The following is a 26724-nucleotide window of genomic DNA, read 5'->3' as shown; positions in this document are numbered from 1 at the left end:
ATTTTTAAATTACTAAATGACTTTTCGGCCCTAGCCACCATTATCGGAAATTAAAAAAAAAAAAAAAACAGTTAACAATTATAGCATTTTTATTATAATATTTCCTCTTGTGAGTAGCAGTGAATATAAGCCTCCTCCCTTCTTCACACATCATGTGGATACGGTCCGAGTCGAAATCCAATCAATAGTAAGAAGAATTTTTTATGGCTTTTTTTTTAACATGATTGAGTTAGTTGATCTGAAGGTAGGATTGTATACAATTCCTGTTTATCCCTATGAAACAGGCAAATCCATCTCAAATCACACGCAGGTTCACAAACAATACTCTTATTGACAATATTAACAGAATACAGAAAACGGGGTGTAACTCGTGCAACTTGAGATGAAGCAGGTCAGAATTTGGTTTGATAGTGCACCACAGAATAACGATTAAATGGGGAGACCGAGAAACTTCGAACAGGTATAAGGGCCTTTTATAGGGGTTGGTAATATTTACTTTATTTAGAATTACTAAAAAAAGGTCACATTACAGAAGTCGATACAAGATGCTGGAAAATATGGTCACCTGAAATTAATATAGCATATGATCCCTTCCAACAGTTAAACAGGTCTGGCAAAAGTGAACCATGCTCGATATAAGGGTATCTATAAGATTGTAGTAAAAAATCTCATTCTTCCATTAGTGAAGACCTAAGCTCACCAAGCGACCGAGGAGTTGGCTGTTGGCGTGCAGTGTCACGCCCAAGGGCATCCCCTATATGTTCGATTGGATTTAAGTCTGTTTTTGCGCTGGCCACTGCAGTCGTTCGATATCTCCAGTTTCAAGATATTCACCACCACTTGAGCTCTATGTGCAGCGGTATTGTCGTGCATGAAAAGAAAATCTAGGCCAACTGCCTAGAAAAGTCGCACATAGTGTTTGAGGAACTGTTCTTGGTAGCGCTGTGCAGTTATGGTACCTCTATCAAAAAGATGGAGGGGTCAGGCCATTGATCATTAATCCCCCCCCACATGAGAACACTGCCTTTACTGTGTGGCCCTTTCTCTGGTGGAGGGACAGTATTGCATTCCTCTTCTCCAGACGACATAACCTAAAATGGTTGTAGACTAAAACTTGGCTCATCAGAGAACAGAATTGTGCCCCATTTGGCACAAGTTTGGGGTTAACGGGATAAAAAAAACAAACTAAACTATTATATTACACCTGGAAAGTCACTTTAAACTACCCACGTGTATTGTATCTGCAAATTATGTGTGTTCTCTGATCAATTTGCCTGCTTTGCTGGATGAAAATCCCAGTTCTGAGGGGGAGGGGGACTTTGCTATCTATGCCTGAGACCGACGAACTCAGCTACGGAGTGAAAAAAACCCAATAAAAGTTCCTCGCATTATCAACGAGATTGGAACCCGAGCCTTTTCCAGCCTGGGGTGGAAGGTACTGATACCACTGTGCTAACCGTGAAGACGGTTAATGGGATACAAAGCAGTGGCTTCCTTGTTTAGAGCCCACTTGAATTGAGCGTTCTTAACATAGTCCCGTTGGATATGTTTTCACTTGTTGCCACAGCAACTTCAAGAGACAGTTGATGACAGGACATCATAGGGTTCGGAGCAATATGGCCTTAGTCGCTAATGCTCCTAAAAACAAATAACATCATAAGGATCTGGCTCTATCTTGCTGATTATATTTATATATAAATATAAATAAATGAATAAAATAAAATAAAAAGAGTAGGGGTGACAGTCTGAAGAGTTGGAGTTATGTTAAAGGAAAAATAAAAGTGCAAAAGAAAGGCATCTTCTGACAGAAGAGGGTTGGGGTGGGGATGAGAAGGGTAGATGGAATGAAAAGTGGGGCTTGGAGGGCGGATGACGAAAAAGTGCACCCTCCAGATAATTGAAGATAGATAAGGGATAAATACGGGGTTGTTGAGATGGAAGAGCTCACTCAGCCCCAGGAAAGGAGGTCATTGTGAATTCTGGTGCCCCACACAGGTCACCTAATGGCATGATCCTGCATTTTTCGAAGCCAACTGACAGCAATACCTGTCGCAGCACAGGAGGAATATTTAGGTAAGAAGATCCTACCAGATTAGCAAATATAAAGTCGCACCTCGAAAAGTAGCGGTGCCAACAGGTGAGTGAATCCCATATTAGCCAAGAGCCCAGTGTCAGCAATTAAATCTTCGTCATCCATGGGGAATTCGTGGGCAGTGATCAGTGTCCCTTGCTGAGGAGGAATGAGTCATCTCAGTGTATTCGAGGATGATTGGAGACAGAGATTATTGATGCTCGAGGATTGTTTCGAATTCTTGTTTCCCATGTAGAGAAGTCCTTCGGGGGTGGTGGTTTTGTAAGAGATTTTCCTTGTATTAATATAGATCGATTCCTGTTGTGGCAGGATAAATATATAAGGTATAAGGTATGTTCGTGTCAGACGGCGCCTGGGATTTCTCCCATCTCCATGTGTGTTCGCTGTATCGAGGACAGTACACTGTCAAGCCAGAGACTTGAAAGTGTGTGTGGGCCATGTCTGTGCAGTGTGATGTGTTGTGCCCATTGTTTGTCCGGCTTATTGGCTGCCAGACCCCTAGTGGGGCCCGACGTTCCCCATACCTTGCCACGTGGAGGCTAGCCGGGTGTCCAGGATCATGACGTTGCTCCGGCAGGTCCTGCCACCTAGTTTCCTGGGATTTCGGTGCCTAGGACCTAAAAAAAAAAAAAAAAAAGTATATATATATATACGCGTTTGACGTTAATTCTTAATAAGATTTCCTGTTAGCAAGTCGCTGGTTGGGGTTGAACGCTAGAGATGTGTTAAAAGGCGTAATAGGTCGGGCAGAATTTTGTTGTTATTAAATTTAGACGTGTGGGCTATATGTTAGATGAAAGATAAAAGTGGGAGAGAGGGGAAGCTGAAGACTGGGGGGTGGAAGTAAGGGGTCGATAGAGGAGATGACCCCTGCTAGGAGTATGGCATGTCCATGCCACACCAGAGGGCAGGATAAATATCAGTATCCTGTTGGTGGTTTGTTTGGTTCTGTTCAGAAGATGGTCTGTAAGTTGGGTTTGGGGTACACTATAAGATGGGGGTGCGCTGTATAGCTTGCTGTAGGTGGGCTTGACGTATTTCAAATACTGTCTGAGCAAAGGTAGTGAAGGCTTTGTAGTTAGTTTTATCAGTGACGTAGAGATGTTCCTGCTTGTAGGATAATTCTACTTCTGGTAATTATAAGACTTCTAGGTATATTATAAAGAGGGCAATCATAGATGAATTGACTGAGTCTTCATTGTCGCCGCAAGGGCAGAGAGGAAAATTGGTGAGACCCAGGGCATGCAGCTCGGCTCGGAACGATCCATGACCGGTAAGGAAGAACGAGACGTGAAGGCCTGGTGAGTACCACAGTGGCGGTTTAGATACAATGATCATAATTTGTTGAAGAAATCTTTTAGCTCTCTTGCCTTTTGGTATTTGCTCCCAAGATCGTTGCCAATGTTCGAAGTTGGAAGAGCTTGCAGCAGTTGGTTTCATTTCGTTTTTAGATCATTAGTTAAATCAAGCATTATGTCCAAGATGGTGGTGGGAATTCCTCTCTTTATGCGCTATGCAAAGCCATGACGGATTACCTCCAAGACCAGAGGGAGAGTGCTAAGACCTGGTGAGCAGGACTAATAACCGTGCGGCATGCTCTGGTCACTGTGAATAAGACATTGCATTGCATTTTATGCAGTTTTGCTTTATTATGGGCAGTGACGGCACGAGGAAATCATATACCTACTCCAACACAGTTGGTAATAAGATGGTTTTTCATTGCAGCATGAGGGTCCTCTTCAATCCCCAGTCTGCCCTGCTTATTTTGACGATCATGGCTGTATAATTACGCATTTTCTTGGAGAGGTAGTTAAGATGAGATACGAAAATGTTAACCAGGTCAAAGGTTACCCGTAGATATTTGATTTCCGTTTTGAGTCGCAATGAAGAAAATATATTGAATTTTTATGCAATTATGCTTAATTCATGAGTTGCCAAGTACTGCACAGAAATATCTGAGTGTTCCCCGAAAGTACATGTTTTGTCATCCAGGACTGCAGAGAAGCAAACTATTGTCCCTTACACAGGTGTATTTGGTGGATTATTTTGGTTCGTTAGTCCTGCGTTGATTCTCTTTCTGTGAGCAAACACCTTGGAGGCAAAGCTCTGAAGAGCTGAGATGGTTCTCATTTTGCTGAAGCAATTCCTCCCGTCCTGGAGAGAGAGATCTGGAACGTCAGTTCGGAGCTTCACCCTAAGATCGTCGTAGATTGCACAGTTAAAGAGCAGGTGACTCCAATCTTCTGTATTTCTGCAGGTGCAGAGATCGGTGTGATGCAAGCGAAACTGATAAGAGTTTTTGAGTGAGTGAGAGAGCCATGTCCAGTTACCAGAAAGGAAGTTTCCATAGTTAAGGGGCACCAAGTTTTAATCGATTTAGAGTAAGAAGGTCACACCAGGAAGGAATTTTCTTGTGGCCGTTCCAAGTGGGGGTGGTGTTCCATCTGGTCTGCCAGATGCTAATTAGCTCTTTAATCCAGATGCTAATCAGCATCTGGATTTCTCTTTTTTAGGAGTTTCATTTAAATTTAGCTGGATACCAAGTAAGTCAAGGTATTTGTTTTTTGAAAGCAGAGGCCACGATAGGTGACAAATAGATCCAAAGAAAGGGACCCCGCAATAACTTGCACTGCAGCTGTGGAAACTGTTCTACAGACTCTGAGAAAAGAGAGCAGCATGCTCTGCTGGATGGAATTCAGTTTTATCCTCATTTTGGGATTGGTGGCTCTGTGTAACCAAGCTCCTGCTACATAGGTAACTATGGGCAGAAAAACATCATTGTAGTAGAGAAAGAGCGACTTCCTAGAGAGACCCCACTTCCCTCTAGAAATTCTAATAATTGACCCTGTGAATTTTTTTGATTTTAGTAATTATGTGAATCAGATGAGGATAGAAGGAAAGCTTATGGTCAAAAATTACCCCAAGGAGTTTTGCATCAATAACTATAGGGAGCCATTTGCCAAAACGTTTTACTTGGGGAGGCCGCCTGAAATCCAACTTAGATTTAAAAAGCATCATTTTTGTTTTCACTGGATTAATTTTGAGTTTGCTAGCCAATGACCAGGTGGAAAGGTCAGTTAAAATCCAATTTGCATTCACATCCAACACCGCACGAGAACTGCCTGAGACCACAATTATCAGGTCATCTGCGAAAGCAAAAATTTTACAATTCTGGAGAGAGTGACCCAGCCAGTTTTGAAGCACAATGTTCCAGAGAAGGTACCCCAGGACTGAACCTTAAGAGCACCCTCGAAAGACCTTCCTAGAGACGAGAAATTTTGACTTAACAGTTACTGAGCGGTTAGAGAAATAGCTTTGAAATAATTTATACATATGAAAGGAGCATCTGGCAGACCGGAAACGTTCAAGGGTGCTACCCCACCAAACAGTCTTGAAGGCGCCCTCGAAGTCGACCATAATAGCTAGTTCAAATTTGGATTTAGAATTTACAATGTGCCAGACAAGGCCTCCTCGCAAGAATAACCTGGGGTGAAGCCATATTGACAGGCGGAAAAGAGATGTGCTGTTGAAATAGAGCTGTTAGTCGAAGAGCCATGAGCTGTTCCAGATCTTCCCACGATTAGCAAGCAGCACAATTCGTCTGTAGGCGTGTGGATTTGAGGCAAGCTTATCTGGCTTTTTGATAAGATGGAGCAAAGAAACCTTCCAAACAGAGGGAAAGATGCCTTCCATGAGGAATTCATTGAACAGCAAGAGCAAGTAGACAGGTCTTAATTTTAACAGCCGGAGAATGAACGCATATTCAATCATATCCATTCCTGGACACTTCTTCACATCGATCTTCTTGAACACCCAAGTAAGTTCCGCTAACATAAATGGCTCGGTACATTCTTCAGTGGTATACTTGTTATTTGCCTCCCGAATTACCATATGCTCTGGGGACTCTTCAGAAGGATTATCTATAGAAAATAAGTTATCAAGAATTTGGTTGATAGAGTCTGTCCAGCCAGAGGTTTCATGAGGCTCATTGCTAACAGTGCTAGGACATCAGAGGTAAATGTTCTTTCCCGAGCTATTTTGTACATGAGGCCCCCATGGGTTTTTGGTGTTGGATTCTTTTACAAAGACGGTCCAGGTTTCTCTTTTTCTCCTTGCAATTGCTTTAGTAAAGGCATTCTTTTTGACAATGTAGTCATTGTACAGGGTGTCTCAAAAATACATGGCATAACTTCAGAAATGAGTTCCTCTATGTAGACAATAAAAATATTTTATATCAACATAGTTCCGGAAATGCTTGGTTTCCGAGTTATTTACCGGAATGTCTTATCTCCCCGCAGGTGATTTCCTTTATCACACTGTACTGACAGAATCTGGTGGTTTTTCATTCCCACCATGTACTCAAATCCAGAGCAAGTGGATATACACTTTATGTTCGGTTTGGCGTACGGCAATGCTCTGGAGGCTCGTCGTTTGTACCACGAAAAGTTCCCAGAACGAAGATGTCCAGTCTGAAGATATCCATCGCCGCCTTTTTGAACATGGGACCTTTACACCTTGTGCTGCCGACGGAGCCCGACCAATATCTACGATTCCTGAAGCAGAGAAGGAGATTTTGGATGTTGTGCATGCCACTCCTGGAATCAGCACATGCAGAATAACAATGCAACTGGCTGTTCGACTATTTGAAGAGTGTTGCGAGAACACTAACTCTAATCTTACCATCTGTAACGGATACAGGCCGTGTCACCAGCAGATTACCCTGCGTGAGTAATGTTCTGCCAGTGGTTCTTGCAGCATTGTGGTACAACTCCTCACTTTCCTGCCTTAGTGATATTCACAGACGAAGCACAGTTCACATGAGATGGAATCCAAAACTTTCACAATCAGCATGTAGGGGCTGAGGAAAACCCACATGCAATTCTTCCATCACATCAACAACGGTTCAGCCTCAACATCTGGGCGGATGTTTTTGGTGATAAGTTATTTGGTCCCCGTGTACTTTCAAACAAACTCACAGGGCAGGCGTACAGAAACTTTCTGGAAAACAACATGCCTGATTTCTTGGACGGCAGGCCACTGAGGCGACTCCGTAGCCAGGTGGGAAGGAGCAGCAGTGCGTAGCACACGCTTCTTGATTAGACCGGGGTTCGAGCCCGTCACCACCAAATACGGAGGATGCGGAAAGGTCAGGGAATGACCACCGCATATCCCGGAGCAATAAGGCCTTGCTAATGTTTCTAAAAATCAAACAACAATAACAACAGGCCACTGATCATTCGTCAACAAGCACACTTCATGCATGATGGCGCTCCCCCACATTTCAGCCACCTAGCCCGCAATTACCTGAATCGAAGGTTTCCTGGTCTGTGGATAGGCAGAGGTGTACCAACTGCTTGGCTTCCATGCCACTTGATTTAAACCCACTAGATTTCTTCTTGTGGGGCCATTTAAAGTCATTGGTGTACTCGACTTCATTAGCTGATGTGGAAACTCTCCGCAAACGAATTGTGGCAGGTTGTGAGGAATACGAAACATGCCAGGAATTTGGCATCGTCTTCGTGAGTTCATGGGACGTCAATGTGAGGCCTGTATTTAGGCAGAAGGTGGACATTTTGAACAATTACTATAAAGTGATGTTAACAGTTAAGTGTCATAGACAGACCTTCTAAACTCGGAAACCAAGCATTTCCAGAACTATGTTGATATAAAATATTTTTATTGTCTACGTATGAGGAACTCATTCCTGAAGTTATACCATGTATTTTTGAGACATCCTGTATAATCGCATTGTCAGCAGGCCAGTTTCGGTGTCGCTGATATAACCGTTGAGCACTGTGAACTGATTTGCAAATAGTAGTAAGGGACCACCAGAAACGGACTTTAGAGCGGAGGGTCTTCTTCTTTGCTGATTTATAGAAGGCTTTTATAAGACTGTTGAATAAATTCAGCAACATTTTTTGCAGAAGTTAAGCTGGAGGGTTTGGAGGGTTTGATAGAAAGTCTGGAGGGTTTGATAGAAAGTCATTAGTGATGGAGGCAGCAAAAGAGTCACAGTCAACAGTTTTTGCGCAGAATCGGGCGAAGTCTGGTCAATCGGGCAACCAGGTGAGTTGCAGTTGATAGGTCCATCGACAGAGATGTAGAAGACAATGGCTCTGTGATCGCTGCGTGTCCAATCTGGGACTGTAACCCAGTCGCTGATGCGTGAATTTTAGTCACTGGTGGCGAGTGTAACGTCGATGTTTGACTCACCATTTGAACTGCAATAGATGGAGAGTTCGCATGGTCGATTATGGACTGCAAGATTATGACTTAAAATAAGTCCTCAAGAAGACCTTGCGTGTCAGAAACAGCACTGAGCCAGAAATGGGACTTTGTGTTGACATCCGAGGCAATGAGGGTATTCCTAGAGCCGAGGAAGTTAAGCGCGAACTCCAAGACGTTTAATGAGTCGTTGATGGCTGCAGAAGGGGGACAGTAGATTGAAAGAAGATAGGGGGGAGAGAGAGATAGAGAGAGAGAGAGAGAGAGAGAGAGATGAGAAGGTGATTTGCACACAAGTCGCCAATTTGTTGCGGAGACCATGGACAACAACAACAACATCTAACTTTCTGTTTAAAATGATGATGGATGTTTTAGGGTGTTGGGGTACAGATTGTACCACTCAAGCATAAATGGAATAGCTCGTAATCTTGGAGATATGCCCAAACTTACCCTTTGAGAAGTACGGCTCCTGGATAGAAATCACGTCCACAGCATTATCTCTGCAGCCAGCCGAATCACATCCGCGACAATTCGCGACCTATGTCCTCCTGCACTCCACCAAACCTTAAACTTTAAATTTAAGGTTTTGTGGAATGCAGGAGAAAGAATGAGATGAAAACCATCAGAATAGTTTTATTCTGATTCAGCTGAAATGCAGAGTTGCGCGGGTCACTCTTCATCAGCAGTTCTGAGTTGTATCATTTCCAGGGTATGTTGGTATTCAGGGCAGGTTGTATCTCACCAAGTGCTGTGAAGCCCTCTTGTGCCTGTTACAGTTAATGCAGACAGGCTGCTCTTTGTGTGGGCACTGCAATAGCGTGCTCACTACGGGCACAGTGACTACAGGTTGGAGAGCTGTGAATGCAATGTTGTGTGGTGTGGCCGTCGCCTAGGCAAAAAAAATACATTTGGTTAGTATTGTAAATGCGCAAAAAATTGTGGGGGCCACAGCCAAGCAACATCCATTCACGGGACAGTACTACTTCTTTATTGATTTTTGGTGTAAAGCTGACAGCCATATGATTAGTTGAGGATGAGTTTGACATGGTGTTGAACCGGAATGTAGTGCTCTCCTTTATTTCCTCATATGAGAATCCAAAATCAATGAGGTTCTTAAAGGTCCTCTAAGAAGTCCTCACTTGCGTAGTCTTTGGGAACACCATAGAATATAATTGCAGGATCTGATCTTTTTGGAGCAGAAGTGGCGACGCCAGCAGCAGAGAGTGACGCAGATAATTTGATAATTTATTTATCCCTATTTTGTGTTACAATTGTTGGGAGATAACAGCAAGAAGGGAGGGAGAACACATAAGCCAGAGGCTTTTTAGGGGGTGTTCCCTTTGAAAAAGATAACAATAAAAACAGATACATCATGAATCGGACATGTTTCTACATTCCATTACCGAGACTACGTAAACCAACCGCAGAGGAGATAGTACTGAGATCTTGCTTGGACGCAGTTTCCACGATGACTCCGCGATTTCTTATCACTCTGAGAGATTTTACTTTAACCATCTTGAAGACACTTTTGAGCGTTTTGGATACAAACTCCTTCACCTCATGAGTAGTTTTCAGTTCGCTGGTGTCATTGCCTCTCAGGAGAAAGACATTCTATGATGGTTGGGTTTTGGGGCCAAGCTGAAGGCTGTTTAAGGCCGAGGCTGTGGAAGGTTTGTTGGTACCAGAAGATGGTGGAGAGATGCCCTTCCTCAGAGCTTCTGCAGATGATGGAGTGGGATTTGGGATATATGAAGATGTAGGTGGGTTTATAGTGAAAGTGTCTAAGACTTTTTCGAGGGTGATCGCTCTGGATCGTAGCTCATCGTTGATGGCGCGTAGCTTCTCGTTGTGAATTAGCAGCTCCGCGGCAATTATCTCCAGGTTTTACCACAAGTCATGGATGTAGTTCGCTGCTGTTTCTGTGAATCGGTTTGCATTGCAATTAATAAAAGATGTCAGTTCTTTATGCAGCTTAGAGATGATCTAATAACGGTATGGAGCATTCTCAAGACTCTTATTTTCTGCATTTCTAGAATCGGAAGGAATCCCCAGCCTGGAGGAAGAACTGAGGCCAGAAGCAAATGCGTAGTCCAAGACAGATGCCGCAAGAGGAGTAGCTGGAGGGGCGTCCTTGGAAGCAACAAGGTTGTTACCAGGAGAGTCAGCAACAGGACATCCAGTAGGCTTTTCACTGCCTCTAAAGACTTAGCTTAACTTGTTCATCTGCAGAAGCAGCAGTCTCATAATGGGACAGAAGGAGCTTAAGTTTCTTCTTGTTCTAATTCTTTTTCTTCTTATGTGAAGGATGGGGAGTCTTCCGTGGCACCTTAGGCGAAAGAGGGGGAAAATTATCTGATTCATCCTCACCGGATGAAGAGGAGCTGTCATTAAACGTCATTATTTGCGCAATCAATATAAATCAAACTGAATGAATAATAATTCTAAGTCTAGTCCTGAGCTGTACTCTGTCTAAAAACTCCACAAATTTTTAGGAATAGCGACTGCTTATTTTCTGAAAAAACTCAATTAGTGGCACACACGAATTTTTTTTCCCTTCTTTTTTACTTCGAGAAAGGCAGTATTCGGGGAAGAGAAGAGGCAGGGAAAAACAGTCTTGAAGCAATTAGTCAGGTTAGCAGCATGATGTGCAGGCCAGTCTCGTAAGCCAGACTGGTGCGAAAAATAGCTCAGAATTGTAAAATTTGCACAGCTGAAGTGATTAACTGAGGGCAAACTCAACGTGGTGGAACTGCTTGACCTTGTGATATAGCCTGGACGCGGTGGGGAGTTGGCGAGTAGTGAAGGCCAACAAATGCGAAAGTAAAATTCAGGCCATGAAACAAGCAAATATGGCAAATATGAATATAAGTAAGAAACAGATCATGAAAAAAATCATAATTACCTAAAGGTTTAGTGACGCAGTCTTCCAATAGAAGTGCACAGTATAATCAGTCAGGTCACTATACGAAAAAGTTGGTGTAACTTGCATAATAAACACATGAAAACACTGCAAACTTGAGGAGCACAAGATAAGGCAGCCTTCACAATGACGCGCACGCGCGGTGACGTGCCAAGATTATACTGCTTGACACATTAAGCCAACATGCCAACTCTGCCTGCGAATGCTCTGTTTAAAGTCGACCAACGTCCCACCATCTCAAAGAATCATCTAAACGACAATGACTTGCAAACCTGAGTACTGGAGATGTGGCTATCCCACTGAGCATGCCAAAAAAAAAAAAAAAAAAAAAACAAGAATGAAGTGATATGGTCACAACCCGTGTTTTTATAGGTATGAATAATTTGCATAATATGCGGCTCTGTAAGGTGGTGGATCGATTTCAATTCGGAATTTCCATGCCAGGATGCCTATTATATAAAATATTAATCATCGGCGACACTGTTCACATTAAAATATAAATGAAAAATATTTTGTTCTGTTAATTTTGTCGAGGAGTGTATATACAGTCTTAATCGCTGATGATTTCAACAACTATCTGCCCAGTAGCACAATGGTATCGTCACCATCCTTCTCCCCACATCGGGTGGAAAAGGCCCGATTCGAATAAATAAATAAATTTTTTGTTTATACCCCGGGACGACCAAATGATCAGAGGAGTTCACGAGATAGACAGAATACATGTACAAGAAACAGCACCGTATTCAGCAGTCACGGGCTTGAACCCCGGTCACTCAAGGCACGTGTACTTATGCACCCGCGCGCCTGACCACTAGGCTACGAATCCCGTCGATGACACGAGGAACTTTAATGGGCTTATTTCACTCCGTAGCTGAGTTAGTCGGTCTCAGGCGTAGATAGCAAAGTTCCCCCCCCTCCCAGAAACCAGTTTTTTCGTCAAGCAAAACAGACAAATTCACCAGAGAACACACGCGATTTACAGACACAATACACATGAGTATATGTAAGAAATTACCGGGTGACCCTATAATAATAGTTTGATTTGGTTTTTTTTTTTTGCTCTCAACAACTGTAAATATAACAGCAACAACAACTGGAATATATAAGAAAATATCAGGAAAGATATGTGGGCGCCCTTTGCTTCACTAATTCTTGCAGCTTAGTAGCCTTGGGTATAAAGGTCTGTATTATTTCTTTAATTTAGTTTTAATTTAATTTAATTTTCTTTCTATAATTCTTTCTCATAAAGAAATAAAATGGATGTATGGGCGTCTACAGCAAAAAAAAAAAAAAAAAAAGGTAAAACACCATTTTGTTTTCTAACACAGCACATATTTCTGAAGAACCCGAAGTGTCTATTATTTACTTTGGCAGTGACAGTTACTCTAGACCAGCGATTCCCAAACTTTTTTTGTCGCGGAACCCCTATACGCTGTTTCAAAAATTACGGAACCCTAACTATATATATAGTTATTATATTAAAAAAAAATCATTCTTAATATCTGGAAAATATTTAATTAGGGATTCAAGTAAGCTGTGAAGATGACTTCTAATGTCATTACGGATTTTGTTATCTATGCCTAGTTCAGATTCTTGGAGAAATGTTCCACAGCAGATATCCAATATTCTAATTTACGTGACAATGACAACAACCTATCTTTGACTTGAAAAATATTAATTTCTTTTTCTTGTAAAGTCACACATGATCCATTCAATTTTGCAAATATATCAGCTACATAAGCAGATCTTAATAACCATGATGTGTTTGATAATCTGTCAGATAATTTAAATTTATCGTCAGTGAAGTACATTAAGAGTTCTTTCCGCAATTCAAAAAATCTGGCAAGAATTCTGCCTCGTGACAACCATCTTACTTTCGTATGTAGAAGTAAACTGGTGTGAAGACTACCCATATCTTCACACAAAGCTTTAAAAATCCGTGATTGCAACCCCCGACTTTTTATAAAATTAATAATTTGAACTGCTTCTTTTAAAACTGATTTCAATGTGGCTGGAATTTGTTTTGTAACTAATGCATATCTGTGAAGAATGCAGTGATTAGAGATACAATTTCTTACAACGTTCTTAATTCGTGTAACATCACCAGCTATTGTTCCTACCATTGATTTAGCTCCGTCACTGCACACGGCAATACATTTTCCCAGCTTATTTCATGTGTTTTCATAAAATTATCAACGTGGTTAAATATATTCTCCCCTGTGGTGTTTAATTCCAGACTTCCAGAAACAAGAAAGATATAAAGGGCACCTTGTCTCGCGGAACCCCTGAATTTTATCACGGAACCCTGGGGTTCCTCGGAACGAACACACGCTGCTCTAGACTGTCATTTTGGCAAAAACAAAATGGCGGAATGAATTTGTTTCGGTGTAGCAAAACTTGAGAACAGACTTTAGGGCCGTTTTCAAGCCTAATCTCTTTATTACTCGTATTAACATGATCAGGATTGCATCGAGTTTTTTCGCAACATAAAAATTTCACCCATCTCCACTGCACGAAAAGATCCCAGTAATGTTTAAATTCATTTCACCGTCGTCCAAATTTAGGGTGTAAACGTAGAACATAGATTTTCCTCCTTCCAAGCACCTGTATGGAGCAACAACAGGGAAGGGAGTATTTTAAGTTAAGTAGATTATCTGCATATTAGGCAGCGATCTTGCCCAACTTTGGCAGGGACCACCTAACACAATAAATAAAATAAATATATGCAGCTTAAGCCTGCGCGGTAGCACAGTGGTTATGATGACCCTCCTTCCCACACCGTTTGGGAAAGGACTTGGTTTAACTCCCGTCTATGAAGCGAAAAACTTATATGATTTTTTTTTTCACTCCATGGCTGTGTTAATCAGTCTCAGGCACAGATAATAAGGTTCTCCCTCTGCGGAAACTGTTTTTTTTTTTTTTTTTTTTTTCCAGCAAAACAGGCAAATCGACCAAAGAACATACACAATTTATGGCCATAATACACACAGTCTTGTAAGTTCGGACTTGTGTGGCCTTAATAAGGCAGTTTTTTTTTTTAATTCCCACTTTATGTCTGCAGTGGTTATAATCACCACACCGTTCTCTGCACATCTGATGAAAATGGCGGGTGTTCGAATGACGCAATGAAGTTTTATATGCTTTTTCACTTCTTCCCTGAGTTAGCCAGTCTCACGTGTTCAGTAAGTTTTTTGTTTCCCCCCCCCCCGGAAACTCTGATTTTACCTCTAGAAAAACAGGCAAATCGATCAAAGAACACTCGCAATTCATTGACATAATCCATATAGGCAGATGAATTGGCTCTTGTGTGGCCATAATATAACAATTCTTTTTTTTTTATTCCCTGTTTTTGTTCACCGAGTAACAAAGCATTTATAATCACCGTCCTCCCCACACTAGGTGGGGAAAGGCTTCAAAGACGCGGGAAATTTTATTGGCTTTTTTTACTAGGTAGCTGAGTTAGTCTGTCTCACGCAAGGACAGCAAAGTTTCCCCCTCTCCCCAGAAACTGGCTTTTCTGCTGGCAAAACAGGCAGACCAACCGGAGAACATGCAATTTATAGGTTGTAGGATTTTTAGGCGAATCATGAACTTGTCAATCTTATTCAGGGTGCGCACATCATAAGATTTGTGAAGCTGGTTGGGATATGTTATGAGAATGGATGACAGCAGAACAACTAAGAGGATAATAAAATGGAAACCTACCGGTAGGAGGGCAAGAGGAAGATCGCCGAAAATATGGATGGATGACGTAGAAGGGGACTTAAAGATCATGAGAATAAGAAGTTGGAGAAGTTTGACTTCTGAGAGGGCTTACTGGTGGAACATCGTTGAGAAGGCTAAGACCCACCCTGGGTTTTAACGCCAGAAGAAGAAGAATGGTTTTTAGGCGCATCAGCAGCTTAGCCCATAGTGCACCGTACATAATATGCCTGTAAATTGCAAGTGGTCGATTTGCAGTTTGCTGAACATAACCCAAGGGCTCGCATCTGGTGAGTATGGGCTTGGCACATTCTGGGTCCTGAGCTGGATATCATCATTCTTCTCTTCTTGGTGATTCCCTTTTCCCTTCTACTTTTGACTCTCTCTCTCTCTCTCTCAGGGTAACTCGGGAATTTTTTTTTTTTTTGGCTGGTGCAGCATAAGCTTCAGGCTTCCTTGCATATAGCTAATAATAATGATAATAATAATAATAATAAAACCGGAATTACCAGGAGAAAAATTATGCTACTCTCCCCTGAGATTGTTTGATTGTTTTAGGCATATCAGCAACTGAAGCCATATTGTCGTGTAAATAATGTCTGTAAATTATGTGTGTGTGTGTTCTGCCGTCGATTTGCTGTTTGCTGCATGAAACATCCGAGTTTCTGGGAGAAGAAACTATGCTACACTCGCCTGAGATTATTATTATTATTATTAGCCATATGGTGCAAGGAACCTGAGGCTTATGCTGCAACAAACAAAAAAAAAAAAAAAAATTTCTGAATTACTCCCGAGAGAGAAGTAGAAGAAGGGAATCACCAAGAAAGAGAAGAATGATGATATCCAGCTCGGAACCCTGGGTGTGCCAAGCCTATACTCACCAGATGTGAGCCCCTGAGGATCGACCAACTCAGGGATGTTGAGAACGTTCTTAAAAATTCCTTGCATCAGTGAACGGATTCGAACTCAGTTCTTTTCCACCCTGTGTGGGGAGGACGGTAATAATACCAACTGTGCTACCACGACGGCCCAATTTATAGGCATAATACTCCAGTAGATGAGGTAATTCTCAAGTTGCCCTAATATGGTAGTTTTATTCCATTTTTGTTGATCTGTTTGTATTATTTTTGTGCTATGAGGCTACTAAGACTATGAGGTGTCAATGCATTCTGTAAATTGCGTGTATTCTAATAATTTTTATGAGTCTTTTTCACGACGTGACTGAATCAGTCGGCCTCTGAAAATTCAGATTTTTCGTTCAGAAAACAGCAAATTGACCACAGAACATATGCAATTTACAGACCTAATATATATATACGGTGCAGTTTAGCCTAAGTTGATGATGCGCATAAAACCGTACAACAACAACAACTGAGGATAGGCAAATCCTCGGTCCTCGGTTTGCCTATGGTACATTACCCTAAACACTATTTCCTACCGGTGAGGGACCAACTCTGTCACGGTATGAACCAAAAAAAAAAAAAAAAAAAAAAAAAAATTCCTGCCGTGTTTACAGGATTCAAACCCAGGCCTTTTCTTTGCTGTGTAGAATGATCGATCGTAAATTTGCCTTTAGCAGGCGCGTGGTTGATTGCTGGAACAAACTCCCATCTGTCGTTGTAGAAGTTGATAGCTTAAATAGATTCAAGGCAGAACTTGACAAACATTTGGAGCGAGTGGATGAGTGAAATAAGGTTTTTTTTTTTTTTCGGCTGATGCTATATAAACTTGCTTTCTTGCATCATGTGCTTTGCTAATGCTGATGCTAATGTAACTATGGTAATGCCTTGGGGGTGTGTTTATATTCTGGAACACCGCACAACTTTATATAAAATATTCTTAGTAATGTAAGTGGTTTTCCTCTTTCAGCAGCCACCAAATGAAAATTCATCACATATGGTAATTGTACTAAAATATTTGGCTGAATGATATAATAATTCAGTTTGGTTTTGCTTTGCGCTTCTTAATACTGATTTCTTTCTGTTACGAAAGTTTTCTCAAAAGCACATTAAACGCGGACCATCGAATCTCCCTTACATTTACTTAATTTTTTTTCCTTTTTAGTTCTTTTTTTTTTTTTTTTTCCTTCTTTTTGTTTGCTAAAATTTCCTCATAGAGACGGCCAATGAGCACGTGAGGTCGCTGCATGTGTTTGTTTCACCATGATGGTGAAATAGTGGGGTGTATCGTTATCGACGTGTTACTCAGGGATACTGTGGATGCAATCTACCTGCCTAGACGTCCATTTGGTTTTGGCGAGTATTAAACCTTCTTAATTATTCTGAAAAAACAATAATAGGTAGCTTATTATTTTGTCCGTTCGCGAATTATTCGTCTTTGATGTAATCAGTTGATTTGACAGGAATACTGGGATGCAGTACGGTATCAGGTTGGTTGATTCTGAATGGCAGATGGGTTTGCAATATAGCAGAACAAATTGATAATCAAATTTAGCTTATCACAATACTTATTTACGAAAAGAAAATGTTATCTTATACATTGTCTTTAGATTATACTTACTATTGGTTTTATTTTCGTGTGAATTTTTTCCTGAAAGTAAAATGTACTTTTAAAAAATTGTGTTAACTGAATAGCATTGTAAGTAATCTAGATTGAAGTGATGCGTCCTGTTTTTAACGGCGCTAATAAAATTGATAATTTTTATTACTCATGTGCTGTAACAGAAAAAAAAAAAATAAAATAATAATAAATAAATAATATTGAGCGTGGCGTCTGTTTGGCTTCCTGAACTATTCTCGGAGGTGGAACGGAAGGTTCATTATGTGATTAGTACTACAAAATAAAAGATTGTTTTTCCAGTTTTTTTTTAATAAGAAAAAAAATCAGAGATCGAAATGGAAAATTTTACTAAACGGAACTTGTTAGTAAATATCTTATTTTTAATAATCAAGTATGCACATGAGTCCTAAAGTGACCAGATCCAATGCCGAATAATCTAGGGGGGATGGAGAATTTTTCACCCCCCCAGAAATGATATACACATTTCTAAAATTTTTTATATATAAAAATATTCACATAAAAAATACAAATTAAATACATTGACTGCTTTGAACTAAGCTTAATAAAATATCAAACTTCTTAAAAATATATATATAGCTGTGTAAAGTGTGTTTAGGGTCAAACGGCACAAGGGGTTTTCCCCCATCTCCGCGTAGTTATACATTGTCGGTGTGAAACAAAACACTGTCAATGCTAGAGGTTTAAAAGTGTATGGATTTTGTATATGTGTAGTGTCGTGTAGCGTTGTTCATCTGGTCATTTAGCCGTTGGACTCCTATTGGGGACCACCGTTGCCCACACTTGGCCCCGTGGAGGCAGACAAGGTGCACCAGTATTTTAAAAGGTACTCTGGCAGGCTCTGCCACCCTAATTTCCTGAGATTTCAGTAGCTAGGGCCTATGTGAAAAAAAAAAAAAAAAAAAAGAAAAGGGAGATTTGCGCTAGAATTTTGCTAGGCCGAAAGGGTCATGAGCGATTTGAATTTCTAATATATATATAAAATGTAATGTAAAAGTTAGGCAAAAGTAATAAAAATAAATAAAAATATGAAGCTATCATTAGAGGCAGCAAATGCACATCCTCCACATGAAGCCTAATTTTATCTGATGATTAAAATAAATCTGATATTTAAAATAAAATAAAAAACATATTTATAATTGGCATTATTTTAAATATACATCGTTGTTATTAATTGGGTTTAAAGACTAAATTATACAGGGGATTATCGACTACTTTTTGTCTTATCTTTACTTTTCCTTCCCTGTTTGTTTATTTTATATTATTTTACGTTTTGTTTCGCTCTACATTTTTGCTGTACTACTGGCTGATGTATTTTATTTTATTTTAAATATCAGATTTATTTTAATTATCAGATATAATTAGGCTTCATGTGGAGGATGTGCATTTGCTGCCTCTAATGATAGCTTCTTATTTATATTTATTTATTTTTATTACTTTTGCCTAACTTTTACATTACATTATATAAATTAGTGGTAGTAGTGGGTTGATATGCTAAATAAGCAGCGCCTGTACCGCCATCTATTCTTTTCTTTCTATTATATAAGCTGGTTAAACTTGCATTATGTCAGTGGTGTGGCTCTGATCAAGAGTGCTGCCTCACTGATGATAGGCCAATAGCCTTGAAACATGTCTGGGGAGCCTGGTGTTCACGGAGTTTCCGAGAATGGGTAACAACAGTCTTCTCTACTGGGGAAGCGTTACCTGTTCGAGGAGTTTGAGTTTTTGAGTGGTGTGAGTTGAAGGAGTTAGTCCCTTTCATTCTTCTACATGTTTCTTTTTCCTCTTCCACTCCTACTATTACTTTCCCTCTACCTTTTTTGCTTTCTAAGTCTAATAGGGACAAGTGGATAGTAGAGCTATTATCCCACACATATACAAATAGATTATTTCTCGCTGCATAAGGACCACGGCCATGCAAATTCCTCTGCATTGGTTGATCTATCGGAGAATGGAAGGGTGGTTTGGTTCTTTGATATTTCCGCCTTTGCGATGATTTGTATGACGATTGAAATGCAGCGATTCCACGATTCCATGACCATTATTGGCCTCGTGGTCCTCTGTCGATATGGGGCATAATGGTCAGTCTATCATTTTGATATTTTAGTTTTTTGTAGTATCTATAACCCCTTTTTGGTGATATTTCACGTCTTTTGGAACTGGTACCTTCGAGGGGGGTACCGCTAAATTATTTATAATTGGCATTATTTTAAATTTACATCGTTGTTATTAATTGGGTTTAATGACTAAATTATACAGGGGATTATCGACTACTTTTTGTCTTATCTTTACTTTTCCTTCCCTGTTTGTTTATTTTATATTATTTTACGTTTTGTTTCGCTCTACATTTTTGCTGTACTACTGGCTGATGTTTTTTTATTTTATTTTAAATATCAGATTTATTTTAATCATCAGATATATATGTGTTTTTTTTTTTTTTTTTTTTCTCCCACAGAATGGCTGAAATTCAGTATACAGTACCCCTCGTGTTAGGCTATGTAATGAACAGAAGGTTGCGTGAACTAAGAAAAATAATTGTAATTAGTAGGGGGGAAAAAAACGCTTATTAGAGGGGTCATGTTTTAAATCGATTTTCATTTTTGTTTAGTGAAAAAAGGTTGGGGTTTTTTTTTTTTTGTGAAATAATAATAACAATGCATACTTCTTTTAACAAGAAAAACAAGAGAAATTAAATAATATAATTAAATATATTTTTCCGCTGAGTGAATTTTTCTAAATAATTCTTAATTATTTGCTATTTCTTCGTAAATTCTTCATAAGAATTAGCAAAATTGCACTTAATTTGTAGTATTGCTTTCAGCTTTTCTACGGTCAGTTGTGTTTTTGTTGACGTCCACAGCTTATTTACTATCGAAAAAAAACTGTTTTCGTTGTACCATTGGTTCCCGGCAAACATAATGCAAATGATTTGCATTATGTTTGCCATTAAGTATGGAGGCTACATATCTATTCCGGGAAATTTTCCGGAACAGTTTGCAATACCAGGCAAACGACTGTCCCGCATGATCCGGAACGTCTGGTCACTTTACACTTGACATTACTGATGTGGGTGAGGAATCAGAAGGTCGTTTCGGTGCGTCTCAGTCCATTCCTATTTGTGAACATGTAATTTATTAATTTACAACTTTCTGAAAACAAGCTCAATTCATGGAAGTATAAAATGTTAATTATGATATTTTGAACCTTTAAAACTAATATTTTTGTTGCGATTAAATAATTATGATTTTCGCCCAATTCGTTAATTGAGTTTACAATACTATATATTGAAAAACTAACCAAATGAAAATAAGAATTTCTATAATAACAGGTTTGTAGAGAATACATATTTAGATTAAGATGCATTTAGGGCTAAAGCCTCAAGCTGCGAGCAAATTTAAACTATGTATATATTAAGTGCAATAGCATCATTAATACACAGCCATTTCTGAGTAAACAGAATATTTATAAGGCGTCATCGTTTTAAGTTATATCTCATATTGTGAATACCTTCACAACGAGTTGCCATGATATTGCACTACTTCGAATAAGTAACGCTTCATCTAAGGAGAAGACTAATGTTACTTATTCTCAGATAGGTAACTGTTTTGCCATCATTGCATCACTTGGGTACCCACCCACCCATCGAAGAAGGGCCAAATAGCCCTGAAACGGCACCAGGGGGAGCCTAATGATGTCCGGACTTTCCAAGAATAGGTAACAACAGCCTTCTCCACTGGGGAAGCGTTGCCTATTCAAGGAGTTTGAGTTTTTGAGTGGTGTGAGTTGAAGGCGTTACTGTCCCTTTCATTCTTCTACACCGTTACTTTCCCCTCTTCCACTTCGACTGTTACTTTCCCTCTACCTTTTTGCTTTTCTAAGTCTAATAGGGACAACTGGATAGTCGAGTTATTATCCCACACAAATACAAAATAGCCCTGAAACGGCGCCAGGGGGAGCCTGCTGATGTCCGGAGTTTCCAAGAATAGGTAACAACAGCCTTCCCCACTGGGGAAGTGTTGCCTATTCGAGGAGTTTTTGAGTGGTGTGAGTTGAAGGAGTTACTGTCCCTTTCATTCTTCTACACCGTTACTTTCCCCTCTTCCACTTCGACTGTTACTTTCCCTCTACCTTTTTGCTTTTCTAAGTCTAATAGGGACAACTGGATAGTCGAGTTATTATCCCACACAAATACAAAATAGCCCTGAAACGGCGCCAGGGGGAGCCTGCTGATGTCCGGAGTTTCCAAGAATAGGTAACAACAGCCTTCCCCACTGGGGAAGTGTTGCCTATTCGAGGAGTTTTTGAGTGGTGTGAGTTGAAGGAGTTACTGTCCCTTTCATTCTTCGCCACCAGTGGTGGCCAACCTTTTACATACCATGCGCCAATTTTTTCACATACGAGTTCAGATGCGCAATACAACTCAAGCACCTTTTCTACCTTCTTACGTTCATGGTTGGGGTTGGAAGATAGGGGTAGGATCTGCTTCGCTTAGGGGAGGAAAAAGAATAACTCAAACACGCGACTAAATTAAATAATGTACGCCAGTTCAAAAGACACATGTTTATTGGAGCACCAATCTACAATAGTGAGAGATGATCTCTTGGACGAGAGGGCGACCGCTGTCGTGGAACCTGCTGATGGTGCTACAGCTGCCGGAGAGTCTCGTTTGGTGAAGATAGCTCTGTACCAGTTGTTGGATGTGATGAGAGAGAGCTCTGAGCGAGATGGCGCACCGAGAGCGAGATCAGGTTGGAACTTGGAGTCGTCTGTTCTCTCTGCTCTCTAGAAGGAGTCCAGGCATATCCTTAATAACTTTTTTTTAAAATAAAAGTATGTTTATGAACATAATTAACATTTTTAAATGATTTAATTACTGTATGTAAAGCAATTTCTATTACAGCGCATAAACATTACTTACTTATTAATGAGCCTGTTTGGATTTCGCCAGTCTTTCAATGTTTGATGTTAAATTTGTTACTGAGAGTAGCAGAGAATTCTTCAAATTTGAATCAGTCATTCGCGACCTCGTTTTGCTTTTGATCAATATCATGGATGAAAATGCTTGTTCACAAAAATTATATATGTCGTTCCGAAACGACATAATTTTTTGCAAATTTTCTTAGTTCTGGGAATGTTCACAAGGTAATGAACGCCAGAAATTAATCATGTCAGAAGCATTTTGATCTGGAAAAAGCTCATCAAATTTCATTTTTAATAATGAATTTGTTTTTAAATCAATAAGTTCCATTTGTATATTACTAGGCATCTCAGTTATGTTTTGTTCACTAAGTAAAAATGGGTTTATAAATGTGAGCATGTAATTTTCTTCTTTAGCCAAATCATGAAAACGACTTTCAAATGACACTTGCAATAACTGGATTTTTTCAAGATATTTGGTCCAATTGCTATCATCCACAGCACATTCATTCTGCTTTTTCAAGTGTGGAAATTGACTTAAATCCTGATTTTCTAACTGAGAGATGAACAGTTTTAATTTCATTTTAAATGAATTGATGCTATTTACTAAGCTAGGAAATGATTTATTCATGCCTTGTAGTTTCGAATTTAGATCATTGAGATGACTAGTAACATCAACTAAAAATGCCAAATCAAATAGCCAGTTGTTATCTAATAATAAGGTTCTTTCATCAGGTAGTTCATTTTACTGTTCTAAAAAATTATAAACAGCATTTTTCAATTTCCAAAATCTACTCAGAACCTGTGCTCCAGAAAGCCAGCGCACCTCACAATGAAGGACAAGTTCACCATATTCCAAATCTAACAACTCACAATATTCTCTGAATTCTCGTCTGTTTAATGCTCTTGCTCTAATTTTATTCACAAATTTCACAACCGGTAACATAACATGCTGCATATTTAAAGTTTTTCCACACAGTGCCTCTTGGTGTATAATGCAGTGATATTTTAGTACAGGACGGTTTAAAAAAATTTCGAGCAAAGTTGTAGTGCAATTGGCTTTACCTATCATTGACGGCGCTCCGTCAGTACACACACTGATGAGTTTACTATAATCTAATTTTAGATTTTCTAGGCATGATTTTACTTTTTCAAATATGTCTGATCCTCTTGTTTTACCATGCAATGACTCTAGACTGGCAAGTTCTTCAAAGACATTAAAATTATCATCAATTCCTCTTATAAAAATGCTTAACTGGGCTACACCACATATGTCCGTTGATTCATCCAAAGCTAGAGAAAAGAAAGTACAAGAATGGACAAGATCTTCCAGTTGCTGAGATACATCCTGAGAGAGTTCCTCGATACGTCTCGTAACTTGATATAGCAATTTCGTCTGCTTTCCTTTCAGTACCTTTATTACCAAGATGGCGTGCAAATATTTGGAGACAAGGCTTAACAATTTCTTCTCCGTCAGAAAAAGGTTTCTTTTTTTTCGCCAATACTAAAGCAATTTCATAGGACGCTTCTATCATCGCCAAGTCTTCACAACTTATTTTAGCAAATATATTTTGTCTTCTTCTGATTTCTTCCTTTTTCTTAGTCACATATTCTTTTCGTAGCTCAGACCCAAGAACGAGCTTCATTTTTCCTTCTATGTTAGTCTGATGCTGTGATTTATAGTGTCTATTAAGATCATGTCTTTTAGACTAAGGCGCATTTAGGGCTAGAGCCTCAAGCTGCGAACAAATTTAGACTATGTATATAAAGTGCTTAGCATCATAATACACAGCCATTTCTGAATAAACAGAAAATTTTTAAGGTGGCATCGTTTTAGGTTATATCTCATATTGTGAATGCCTTCACAACGAGTTGCCATGATATTGCACTACTTCGAATAAGTAATGCTTCACCTAAGGAGAAGACTAGTGTTACTTATTCTCAGATAGGTACCACCACCCAGACAGCACTGTTTCAGGGCTATTTGGCCCTTCGTCAGTGAGTGGGTAGGTACCCAAGTGATGCAATGATGGCAAAAACAGTTATGAAGTATAACTCCACAATATGAGAGATGCCTGATGGTGTATGATGTATTTAGACTAAGGCGCATTTAGGGCTAGAGCCTCAAGCTGCGAACAAATTTAGACTATGTATATAAAGTGCTTAGCATCATAATACACAGCCATTTCTGAATAAACAGAAAATTTTTAAGGCATTCACAATATGAGATATAACCTAAAACGATGCCACCTTAAAAATTTTCTGTTTATTCAGAAATGGCTGTGTATTATGATGCTAAGCACTTTATATACATAGTCTAAATTTGTTCGCAGCTTGAGGCTCTAGCCCTAAATGCGCCTTAGTCTAAATACATCATACACCATCAGGCATCTCTCATATTGTGGAGTTATACTTCATAACTGTTTTTGCCATCATTGCATCACTTGGGTACCTACCCACTCACTGACGAAGGGCCAAATAGTCCTGAAACAGTGCCGTCTAGTGGCTGTTTTGTGAATTATTTCGTTCATCAGTGTTCTTCTCGTTCTGAAGGTTGAAGAGAGTGTTCGATCGCATCGAGAGGTTAGCGGCGGTCCTTTCAGCTGAGGTTTCCCCGTTGTGGGGAACCTCCTTTAGGAGGGTAGTAAGTGATTGATTTTCTTTTGTTTTACGTTTCTTTGAAATTTATTTCTGCCAAGTTAGATATTTTCTTTTTTCGTTTTGCTGGTGTCAGGCAGGACACGGGATTTTTTCATTTTTCCTTAAGGAACCGAGATTAATTATGGCACAGTTCTTCTTTAGAGAAAGAACAGTCGAGTTTCAGACTACAGAGGTTTGTCCAATTAGAGAGGTAATGCAAGGAGTGACTCAGGTTGTTTCGGTTCACGAGATAAAAGGTTTAACTCCTTTACCGAGGCAGAAATATCAGTTGGTCTTGAAAACAATAGAGGCACGAGAAAAGGTCTTGAAAGGGTTTTCTGTTCGAAACGTAATGATCAAACCTGTGCAAATTGGTAACATACGCAAAGTGGTTACTATTGACAGATTTCCGGTAGAAATGTCTAATGGTCCTGTCGAGAGTTTTTTTAACAAGTTTGGTAAGGTGGTTAAGATTCATAGAAAAGAATATGAGGAATGGCCAGGCGTGGAAACAGGTACGGTGCAAATACATATGGACATGAAAACGCCCGTGCCAAACATCATCGATTTGATGGGTCATAGGTTATTAATAAATTACCCAGGAGTTCAAAAAGTTTGTTTGAGGTGTGGAGGTAAAGACCATTTGGGAGCAGAATGCCAAAAATCACGTTGTTTTAATTGTAATGGCACCGGTCATATTACGGCCAACTGCCTTAATAATTGTAAAAAATGCGGAGCTTCCACGCATAAATTTATTCAATGCCCGGAACGCACATTTGCCGAAAGAGTTGCTGGTGGGGGAGGACAGCAGACAGCGAGCGAGCCACCAAAAGATATGCCTAACGCTGAGAGCGCGGAAACTATAGTTTCGCAGAGGGGTGAGACGCAGATTAAAGAAATCACACCAACGTTTACAATAGCGTACGATATGTCGCCAACACAATTGGAACACGTAGAACCAACAGAGGATATGGAAGCGGAAAATACAGTACGAAATGTACATAAACGGGGGGAGAAGGAAGAAATAAGCGGTAAAACTAAAAGAGCAAAAGGGGGAACAGAGGAAATTCAAGAAGAGACCGAAATAAAACAAATAGAGGGGGAAGAGTTATCAATTTTGTCAGGCGGTAAGAAAGATTGCAAAACACTTTCGGGGTCTGATTCGGATTCAGATGGCATACAAACGAGGGAATACGAAGGGATAGAATGGTTAAATGTAGTAGGAAACACAAAAGAGTACAGGGAATATAGGCGAAGCTTGGCGGAAATTGTTAAAACTCGAGGAGAACCGAATTTTCTTTGGAATGAAAACGAGGAGGGTCAGGTAGTTAATATTCAGTTCACCTGGGGTGATTTCGTTATTTCTAATATTAAAAACAAAAATGTTGGAGATCTCACTGTGTTACTTACCAGTAACAAATTAAAGTTAAATGCCGAACATAGGAATATTTTAGCAGAAGTTTTAGTAAAGTTCTGCTCATAATGTCGGGAATCACATTTATGTCGTTAAACGTACAGGGTCTGTAAGGTGTAAGGTGTATTTAGTGTCAGACGGCACCAGGGGTTCCCCCCATCTCCGCGTAGTTTTCATTGTGGGTGTACCAGTTCACTGGAAATGCCAGAGATTTAAAAGTGTATGGATATTGTATATGTGTAGTGCCGTGTACCGTTGTTCATCTGGTCGTTTAGC

General features: G+C 39.8%; 1 protein-coding gene across 1 annotated transcript in view; it reads left to right on the top strand.

Moving 5' to 3' along the window:
• Nucleotides 1-17103: 17103 nt before the first annotated feature.
• The window catches only part of LOC150086011 (major vault protein-like), a 217597-nt gene continuing 207976 nt past the window's right edge, over nucleotides 17104-26724 (top strand). Inside the window, exon 1 of the mRNA XM_090374331.1 lies at nucleotides 17104-17194. The gene's annotated coding sequence lies outside the window, so the exon portion shown is untranslated. The remainder of the gene's footprint in view (nucleotides 17195-26724) is intronic.

Source organism: Mastigoproctus giganteus, chromosome 5 (assembly GCF_048544385.1).
Source record: "Mastigoproctus giganteus isolate SK-2022 chromosome 5, ASM4854438v1, whole genome shotgun sequence".
Classification (NCBI taxonomy): Eukaryota; Metazoa; Arthropoda; class Arachnida; order Uropygi; family Thelyphonidae; genus Mastigoproctus; species Mastigoproctus giganteus.
Note: the sequence above shows the minus strand (reverse complement) of the source record. Positions and strands in the feature narration are given on the sequence as shown.